The 11093-nt window shown below is 48.2% G+C and overlaps 1 protein-coding gene across 1 annotated transcript in view; it reads right to left on the bottom strand.

The window, feature by feature from the left end:
• LOC116981456 overlaps positions 1-11093 on the bottom strand; it is a 57897-nt gene that overhangs the window by 36212 nt on the left and 10592 nt on the right. The gene's annotated exons all lie outside the window — the stretch shown is intronic.

Raw genomic sequence — 11093 nt, 5'->3', positions numbered from 1 at the left:
TGTGGAAAAGTTCAAGGGGTATGAATACTTTTGCAAGCTACTGTATATACACACCGCATATAGAAACATAGAAACACAGCAAATAGGTGCAGGAGTACGCCATTCGGCCCTTCGAACCTTCACCGCCATTCAATATGATCATGGCTGATCATCCAACTCAGTATCCTGTACCTGCCTTCTCTCCATATCCCCTGATCCCTTTAGCCACAAGGGCCACATCTAACCCCCTCTTAAATATAGCCAATGAACTGGCCTCAACTACCTCAACTAGATTATGAAAGAAAACTGGCAGGGAACATAAAAACTGACTGCAAAAGTTTTTATAGATATGTGAAAAGAAAGAGATTAGTTAAAACAAATGTAGGTCCCTTGCAGTCAGAAACAGGTGAGTTGATCATGGGGAACAAGGATATGGCGGACCAATTGAATAACTACTTTGGTTCCGTCTTCACTAAGGAAGACATAAATAATCTGCCGGAAATAGCAGGGGACCGCGGGTCAAAGGAGTTGGAGGAATTGAGTGAAATCCAGGTTAGCCGGGAAGTGGTATTGGGTAAATTAAAGGCCGATAAATCCCCAGGGCCAGATAGGCTGCATCCCAGAGTACTTAAGGAAGTAGCTCCAGAAATAGTGGATGCATTAGTAATAATCTTTCAAAACTCTTTAGATTCTGGAGTAGTTCCTGAGGATTGGCGGGTAGCAAACGTAACCCCACTTTTTAAGAAGGGAGGGAGAGAGAAAACGGGGAATTACAGACCAGTTAGTCTAACATCGGTAGTGGGGAAACTGCTAGAGTCAGTTATTAAAGATGAGATAGCAGCACATTTGGAAAGTGGTGAAATCATTGGACAAAGTCAGCATGGATTTACAAAAGGTAAATCATGTCTGACGAATCTTATAGAATTTTTCGAGGATGTAACTAGTAGCGTGGATAGGGGAGAACCAGTGGATGTGGTGTATCTGGACTTCCAGAAGGCTTTCGACAAGGTCCCACATAAGAGATTAGTTTACAAACTTAAAGCACACGGCATTGGGGGTTCAGTATTGATGTGGATAGAGAACTGGCTGGCAAACAGGAAGCAAAGAGTAGGAGTAAACGGGTCCTTTTCACAATGGCAGGCAGTGACTAGTGGGGTACCGCAAGGCTCAGTGCTGGGACCCCAGCTATTTACAATATATATTAATGATCTGGATGAGGGAATTGAAGGCAATATCTCCAAGTTTGCGGATGACACTAAGCTGGGGGGCAGTGTTAGCTGTGAGGAGGATGCTAGGAGATTGCAAGGTGACTTGGATAGGCTGGGTGAGTGGGCAAATGTTTGGCAGATGCAGTATAATGTGGATAAATGTGAGGTTATCCATTTTGGTGGCAAAAACAGGAAAGCAGACTATTATCTAAATGGTGGCCGACTAGGAAAAGGGGAGATGCAGCGAGACCTGGGTGTCATGGTACACCAGTCATTGAAAGTGGGCAGGTACACAAAATTGCTGGGGGAACTCAGCGGGTGCAGCAGCATCTATGGAGCGAAGGAAATAGGCGACGTTTCGGGCCGAAACCCTTCTTCAGACATTGAAAGTGGGCATGCAGGTGCAGCAGGCAGTGAAGAAAGCGAGTGGTATGTTAGCTTTCATAGCAAAAGGATTTGAGTATAGGAGCAGGGAGGTTCTACTGCAGTTGTACAGGGTCCTGGTGAGACCACACCTGGAGTATTGCGTACAGTTTTGGTCTCCAAATCTGAGGAAGGACATTATTGCCATAGAGGGAGTGCAGAGAAGGTTCACCAGACTGATTCCTGGGATGTCAGGACTGTCTTATGAAGAAAGACTGGATAGACTTGGTTTATACTCTCTAGAATTTAGGAGATTGAGAGGGGATCTTATAGAAACTTACAAAATTCTTAAGGGGTTGGACAGGCTAGATGCAGGAAGATTGCTCCCGATGTTGGGGAAGTCCAGGACAAGGGGTCACAGCTTAAGGATAAGGGGGAAATCCTTTAAAACCGAGATGAGAAGAACTTTTTTCACACAGAGAGTGGTGAATCTCTGGAACTCCCTGCCACAGAGGGTAGTCGAGGCCAGTTCATTGGCTATATTTAAGAGGGAGTTAGATGTGGCCCTTGTGGCTAAGGGGATCAGAGGGTATGGAGAGAAGGCAGGTACGGGATACTGAGTTGGATGATCAGCCATGATCATATTGAATGGCGGTGCAGGCTCGAAGGGCCGAATGGCCTACTCCTGCACCTAATTTCTATGTTTCTATGTTTCTACCTACTGTGGCAGATAATTCCAGAGATTCACCACTCTCTGTGTGAAAAATATTTTTCTCATCTCGGTCATAAAATATTTCCCCCTTATCCTTAAACTGACCTGCAACGCGAATATCACACTGTCAATAAACTAAAACAACTCATCACAACCCTCATTCTTATACCTCTGGAAAATAATTTGTTTCCACTTCTTCTTAAACTGAGTAATGTTTGTCTTGAATTCTCACAATACTGTTAACCCTTGCTGTCTCCTCCCCTTCCTACCTCTCCCTCGGGCTCCTCCTCCTTTTCCCTTTCTTCTCCCCGCCCCCCCACCCCCCATCAGTCTGAAGAAGGGTTTCGGCCTGAAACGTTGTCTATTTCCTTTGCTCCATAGATGCTGCTGCACCCGCTGAGTTTCTCCAGCATTTTTGTGTACTTTCGATTTTCCAGCATCTGCAGTTCCTTCTTAAACACAAATGTTTGTGCTTTGCCTGAGTTCCACCCCACAGGTTGAAGTACACATACTCTTCATAGCTGTATGCACACAAAGTTTTTTTTAATTAAACTTTCTTGTCAAATGATAACCACCCACCCTGTCAAAGAACAATGTTTGTCTATTACCTGGCAGAAAAGTATTTATTTCTTTATACATTATTTGTGCTGTATTAAATTCTACTAGATCCATAAACTTCAAGGCATTTGACTTTAACCACAGAGAGTTGGTGTGTTCACAAAATCCTACTTTGTTAACTATCCTTATAGCCCTTTTTTGCATTATGCATAATGGATGTCGGGTGCTTTTGTACGTGTTACCCCACACCTCCACACAGTCATTTAGATATGGCAGTATCAGTGAACAATAAACAATGCACAGCACTTTGTGATTCAGAATGTGCCTTGTTCTTCCCAGGACTGCAATACTCCCTTGCCAACTTTGCTCGCACATGTTTTATACGAGGTTTCCAGCAGATTTTGTGGTTTAATATCACATCTAGAAATGTATTTTCATGTACTCTTTCTATTTCATTTTCAACACCATCTATCCTCACTTGTACCTGAGTATTTATACAACATAATCTTTGATTTGTTCAAATTTAATGATATTCGTGGGATTTCAGGACTTTCATATGAAGAAAGACTGGATAGACTCGGCTTGTACTCGCTAGAATTTAAAAGATTGAGGGGGGATCTTATAGAAACTTACAAAATTCTTAAGCGGTTGGACAGGCTAGATGCAGGAAGATTGTTCCTGATGTTGGGGAAGTCCAGAACAAGGGGTCACAGTTTAAGGATAAAGGGGAAATCTTTTAGGACTGAGATGAGAAAAACATTTTTCACACAGAGAGTGGTGAATCTGTGGAATTCTCTCCCACAGAAGGTAGTTGAGGCCAGTTCATTGGCTATATTTAAGAGGGAGTTAGATGTGGCCCTTGTGGCTAAAGGGATCAGGGGGTATGGAGAGAAGGCAGGTATAGGATACTGAGTTGGATGATCAGCCATGATCATATTGAATGGCGGTGCAGGCTCGAAGGGCCGAATGGCCTCTACTCCTGCACTATGTTTATAGAAAACATTCCTCAGGAACCAACTGTTGCAGTACTACAGTATTTTATTTCAAATTTCCAACCCCTGCAAGTGTTGTGATTTTCAAATATAATTAAATATATCTCTTGTCGGAGCTTGCTGTGTTAAATTGTCTCCGGAGTTTGTACATGGAAACTGGGGAATTGCAGCCTGCGATTTCAGGTAATTTCCATGGCGCCCCCTTTACCCAGAAACCACCGCGCCAGGGAACTCGCCCTATGTTGCCGGCGATGCCAAGTGCGCAGGCGCGGAGAGCCCCGGAAGTGGAGCTGCCAAGGCGCGCATGTGGACAGAAGACTCTCGATGGTCGGTTGCGGGTAGGAGCGGGCATCCGGGCCCCGGGAGTTTCCCGCCCGTCAGTGACGGCACTGGCGGCGGCCGGACCAGGCAGCGCATGCGCATCGATTGCACGGTGACGCATAGACCGGTTTCTGTCTCGCGGGGGTTTGTGGGTAAAGACGCAGCCATGGATAACACGGTGGGGATAAAGGATTTCCCCAACAGATGAGGCCCAATGCAAATTGGAGGCACAGCACTTCATATTTCACTTAGCATACAACCTAGCGGTATGAACATTGACTTTTCCAACTTCGTAACCCTTCCTTTCTGTCTCTTCATTCCTACCCTACCCCAACTAATTAATTTTACTGGTACACAAAAATGCTGGAGAAGCTCAGCGGGTGCAGCAGCATCTATGCAGCGAAGGAAATAGGCGACGTTTCGGGCCGAAACCCTTCTTCAGACTGATGGGGGGTGGGGAGAAGGAAGGAAAAAGGGAGGAGGAGGAGCCCGAGGGTGGGGGGATGGGAGGAGACAGCTCGAGGGTTAAGGAAGGGGAGGAGACAGCAAGGGCTAGCAAAATTGGGAGAATTCAACGTTCATGCCATCCGGACGCAAGCAACCCAGGCGGAATATGAGGTGCTGTTCCTCCAATTTCCGGTGTTGCTCACTCGGGCAATGGAGGAGACCCAGGACAGAGAGGTCGGATTGGGAATGGGAGGGGGAGTTGAATTGCTGAGCCACCGGGAGTTCAGGTAGGTTATTGCGGACTGAGCGGAGGTGTTCGGCGAAACGATCGCCCAACCTCCGCTTAGTCTCCCCGATGTAAATGGTGACAGATGGCACAATGGGCTAAGTGTTCGGCTGGCAACCGGAAGGTAGCTGGTTCGAATCCCGCTTGGAGTGCATACTGTCGTTGTGTCCTTGGGCAAGACACTTCACCCACCTTTGCCTGTGTGTGTCCTAGGGCAAGACACTTCACCCACCTTTGCCAGTGTGTGTGGATGTAATTATGTGAAGCACTTTGGGGTCAATGCAAGTTGACTAAAATTGTGCTATATAAATAAAGACATTTTAATTGAATTTAAATCAGCTGACATCTAGAGCAGCGGATGCAGTAGATGAGGTTGGAGGAGATACAGGTGAACCTTTGTCGCACCTGGAACGACTGCTTGGGTCCTTGAATGGAGTCGAGGGGGGAGGTGAAGGGACAGGTGTTGCATTTCTTGCGGTTGCAACGGAAAGTGCCCGGGGAGGGGTGGTACGGGAGGGAAGGGAAGAATTGACAAGGGAGTTGCGGAGGGAGCGGTCTTTGCGGAAGGCAGACATAGGGGGAGATGGGAAGATGTGGCGAGTGGTGGGGTCACGTTGGAGGTGGCGGAAATGGCGGAGGATTATGTGTTGTATTTGCCGGCTGGTGGGGTGAAAGGTGAGGACTAGGGGGACTCTGCCCTTGTTGCGAGTGCGGGGATGGGGAGAGAGAGCAGTGTTGCGGGGTATGGATGAGACCCTGGTGCGAGCCTCATCTATGGTGGCGGAGGGGAATCCCCGTTCCCTGAAGAACGAGGACATTTCCAATGCCCTGGTGTGGAACGTCTCATCCTGGGAACAGATGCGGCGTAGGCGGAGGAATTGGGAGTAGGGGATGGAGTCTTTATAAGGGGCAGGGTTGGAAGACGTGTAGTCCAGATAGCCATGTGAGTCAGTTGGTTTGTAGTGTATGTCGGTCAGAAGTCTGTCCCCTGCGATGGAGATGGTGAGGTCAAGGAATGGTAGGGAAGTGTCGGAAATGGTCCAGGTGTATTGGAGTGCCGGATGGAAGTTGGTGGTGAAATGGATGAAGTCAGTCAGTTGTGTGTGGGTGCAGGAGGTGGCCCCAAAGCAGTCGTCAATGTAACGGAGGTAGAGGTCGGGGATGGGGCCCTGGTACGTATTGAGTGTGTCTGAGGCGTCTAGAACATAGGTGGGAAGGGATTTGACCAAGGGGGATAGTATGGAGTTAAGGTATGTGGAGATGAGTTCGTGGGGCACGAACAAGCAGAGACAATGGGTCTGCCGGGAGAGCCGGGTTTGTGGATTTTGGGGAGAAGGTAAAAACGGGCCGTGCGGGGCTGGGAAACGATGAGGTTGGAAGCTTGGTCGGGCAGGGCGTGGGAATTGATGAAGTCGGTGATGGTGCTAGATATGGTGGCCTGGTGCTCGTCAGTGGAAAGCTTCCAACTTCATCGTTCCCCAGCCCCGCACGGCCCATTTTTACCTTCTCCCCAAAATCCACAAACCCGGCTCTCCCGGCAGACTCATTGTCTCTGTGAACACAAGGATGTCCAGTCACTCTACACCTCCATCCCCCACCAGGATGGCCTCAAAGCCCTCCGGTTCTTCCTCGACCAGAGGAGCAACCTATACCCAGCCACTGACACTCTCCTCCGCCTAGCGGAGTTGGTCCTCACCCTCATCAACTTTACGTTGGACTCCTCCCATTTCCTCCAAACACAAGGCGTAGCTATGGGCACACGCTTGGGCCCCAGCTACGCCTGCCTCTTTGTCGGGTACGTTGAACAATCCTTGTTCAATACGTACCAGGGCCCCATCCCCGACCTCTACCTCCGTTACATTGACGACTGCTTTGGGGGCACCTCCTGCACCCACACACAACTGACTGACTTCATCCACTTCACCACCAACTTCCATCCGGCACTCCAATACACCTGGACCATATCCGACACTTCCCTACCATTCCTTGACCTCCATCGCAGGGGACAGACTTCTGACCGACATACACTACAAACCAACTGACTCACATGGCTATCTGGACTACACGTCTTCCCACCCTGCCCCTTGTAAAGACTCCATCCCCTACTCCCAATTCCTCCGCCTACGCCGCATCTGTTCCCAGGATGAGACGTTCCACACCAGGGCATCGGAAATGTCCTCGTTCTTCAGGGAACGGGGATTCCCCTCCGCCACCATAGATGAGGCTCGCACCAGGGTCTCATCCATACCCCGCAACACTGCTCTCTCTCCCCATCCCCGCACTCGCAACAAGGGCAGAGTCCCCCTAGTCCTCACCTTTCTCCCCACCAGCCGGCAAATACAACACATAATCCTCCGCCATTTCCGCCACCTCCAACGTGACCCCACCACTCGCCACATCTTCCCATCTCCCCCTATGTCTGCCTTCCGCAAAGACCGCTCCCTCCGCAACTCCCTTGTCAATTCTTCCCTTCCCTCCCGTACCACCCCCTCCCCGGGCACTTTGCGTTGCAACCGCAAGAAATGCAACACCTGTCCCTTCACCTCCCCCCTCGACTCCATTCAAGGACCCAAGCAGTCGTTCCAGGTGCGACAAAGGTTCACCTGTATCTCCTCCAACCTCATCTACTGCATCCGCTGCTCTAGATGTCAGCTGATTTACATCGGGGAGACTAAGCGGAGGTTGGGCGATCATTTCGCCGAACACCTCCGCTCAGTCCGTAATAACCTACCTGAACTCCCGGTGGCTCAGCACTTCAACTCCCCCTCCCATTCCCCATCCGACCTCTCTGTCCTGGGTCTCCTCCATTGCCAGAGTGAGCAACACCGGAAATTGGAGGAACAGCACCTCATATTTCGCCTGGGTTGCTTGCGTCCGGATTGCATGAACATTGAATTCTCCCAATTTTGCTAGCCCTTGCTGTCTCCTCCCCTTCCTTAACCCTCGAGCTGTCTCCTCCCATCCCCCCGCCCTCGGGCTCCTCCTCCTCCCTTTTTCCTTCCTTCCCCACCCCTCAGTCTGAAGAAGGGTTTTGGCCCGAAACGTCGCCTATTTCCTTCGCTCCATAGATGCTGCTGCACCCGCTGAGTTTCTCCAGCATTTTTGTGTACCTTTGATCTTCCAGCAACTGCGGTTCCTTCTTGAACACATAATTAATTTTACTGATTGTTTGCTTCCTTGTCAGCTTCCCATCAGCTAACAAAGGACCATTCTACATTTCTTTATCATCGTCTGCTTTGATCTCTCGTTTTGACACCTTACTCTATATTCCCTCTCCCCTGACTCTCATTCTGAAGAAGAGTCTTGAAGTGAAATGTCACTCATTCCTTCTCTCCAGAGATGTTGTCTTTCCCGATTGGTTACTCCAGCATTTTGTGTTTATCTTAGGTGAGGCAACCCTCAGTGATGCCGTAAAAACATGGGCCAAATCTCAGGTAAGCAGATATAGCCCACTCCAATGCGAATAGAAAGCAAGTCAGTGAATTTGCTGTTGAGCGCAGACTTCAGATGGAGTCTGAAGAAGGGTTTCGGCCCGAAACGTCGCCTATTTCCTTCGCTCCATAGATGCTGCTGCACCCGCTGAGTTTCCCCAGCAATTTTGTGTACCTCAGATGAAGGCTTGTTCCCCCAGCTTACTTACAGCATTGATGTCACTGTGTGACATCACAGCTCACCTTAGAGCAAGGGTAAATTTGTTGATTCTGGATTTGTACATTTTTTTTTCAATTATAATTGAAAAATAAATCTGAGGTTGAGAAGAAAATTTGAAGTAGGCCTTTTTTGTGTAAAAACGCAATTGTTTTAATGTTTCCACCACTTTGGACTTAACAATCTGTATTTTATTCTTTTTAATTACCATGTTGCGAATGTAGTAGTCTAATTCAAAGGAGAATAAATCTAGGAAAAACATTACTGAGTTTCCCCAGCAATTGTGTGTACCTAGGAAAAACATTGTTATGTGCTATTAATAGTGTTATTTGAACTTAAAATAATAATGTTAAAAACAGCATTTTCTAATTTCCCCTTTGTCAGTTGCTTTGTTATGGTTGAAATGTAAACTCAAATTACTGAACAAAACAAGGGGGGGGGAGTAAATTTACTTTCGAAAAGCTGCCAGTGGTAAATAGGACGAAAATTGTTGGGAGTCCCTGCCTTAGAGATAAACGTCACTCAAATGAAACACTGATCATTACCTATTAATTTTATTGCAAACTCTTTTCACAGGGTAGAACAGGCAGAGGATTTATGTACGAGAATCTCACGGTCAATCCATCAGGTGTGCTGCGTTGTTCAGTTCACCAGGCGTGGGAGGGATTCACTGTGTCAGCCCAGCCGACGAGGCACCAGGGAGTTTGCAGCTATGGAGGAATTATCTACCAGCTCTGAGAGTGGGCAGGGTCTCACTCAACCTTCACACCTAGTGACTCACCAGCAAGTTCACGCTGTGGAGAAGCCATTGGCCTGTCCCGATGGTGGGAAGGGTTTCACTCAAGCATGTGACCTGAAGGTGCACCAGGGAATTCACACTGGGGAGAGTCCCTTCACCTGTGCTGATTGTGGGAAGGAATTCACACAATCATGGCACCTGAAGAGGCACCAGAGAACTCACACCGGGGAGAGGCCGTTCACCTGCTCTGAGTGCGGCCAGGGATTCGCTCAATCTAACGGCCTGATGACACACCAGCGAACTCACACCGGGGAGAGACCGTTCATTTGCTCTGTGTGTGGGAAGGGATTTGCTCAATCGTCTGTTTTATTGACACACCAGCGAATTCACACTGGGGAGAGGCCGTTCGCTTGTTTTGTGTGTGAGATGAGATTTATTTGTTTATCTCGGCTAAAGTCACACCAACGAACTCACACCGGGGAGAGGCCATTCACCTGCTCTGAGTGTGGGAAGGGATTCACACTGTCATCTGTGTTATTGAGGCACCAGCGAATTCACACTGGGGAGAGGCCGTTCACTTGTTCTGTGTGTGGGAAGGGATTTACTCAACAATTTGCATTACGTAGACACATGTGGATTCACACATGGAAGAGGCCACTGACTTGTTCTGTGTGTGGGCAGGGATTCACTCAATCTTCTGATCTGGTGATCCATCAGCGAGTTCACGCTGGGGAGAAAGTTTAAATAAGCTGTCTCGTAGTTTTAGCGTTTAGAATGAAAGATACAGGGTGGAAACACCGAGTCTACTCCGACCAGCGATCCCTGCACATTAACACCATCCTACACATTCTTGGGACAAGTTACATTTATACCAGTGCCAATTGACCTACCAACCTGTACGCCTTTGGAATGCGGGAGGAAACCGGAGATCTCGGAGAAAACCCATGCTGACACAGTGAATCCCTCCCAATTCTCCAGCACTACAACAGATAGAGTCTTAGACTCATACAGCGTAGAAACAGGCCTTTCGGCCCAATTTGCCCACACCGGCCAATGTGTCCCAGCAACACTAGTCCCACCTGCCTGCGCTTGGTCCATATCCATCGAAACCTGTCCTTTCCATGTTCCTGTCTAACTGTTTCTTAAACGTTGTGATAGTCCCGGCCTCAACTACCTCATCTGGCAGCCATCCATGGAATTAACCTTGTAAACCTAGGCTGCACTCCCTCAATAGCAAGAATGTCCTTCCTCACATTTGGGGACCAGAAACTGCACACAATATTCCAGGTGTGGTCTCACTAGGGCTCTATACCACTGCAGAAGGACCTCTTTGCTCCAATACTCAACTCCTCTTGTTATAAAGGCTAACATGCCATTTCTTCACTGCCTGCTGTACCTGCATGTTTACTTTCATTGACTGATGAACAGGGACTCCTAGATCCCGATGTACTTCCCCTTTTCCCATCTTGACACCATTTAGATAGTAATCTGCCTTCCTTTTTTTGCCACCAAAGTGGATAACCTCACATTTATCCTCATTAAACTGCATCTGCCCACTCACCCAACCTGTCCATTCTCATAGCATCCTCCTCACAGTTCACACTGCCACCCAGCTTTGTGTCATCTGCAAATTTGCTAATGTTACTTTGAATCCCTTCATCTAAGTCATTGATGTATATTGTAAATAGCTGTGGTCCCAGCACTTGCGGTACCTCACTAGTCACTGCCTGCCATTCTGAAAGGGACCTGTTAATCCCTACTCTTTGTTTCCTGTTTGCTAACCAATTTTCTATCCATGTCAGCACTCTACCCCCAATACCATGTGCCCTAATTTTGCCCA

Source organism: Amblyraja radiata, chromosome 15, assembly GCF_010909765.2.
Source record: "Amblyraja radiata isolate CabotCenter1 chromosome 15, sAmbRad1.1.pri, whole genome shotgun sequence".
NCBI lineage: Eukaryota > Metazoa > Chordata > Chondrichthyes > Rajiformes > Rajidae > Amblyraja > Amblyraja radiata.
This window is presented reverse-complemented; position numbering and strand designations above follow the sequence as displayed.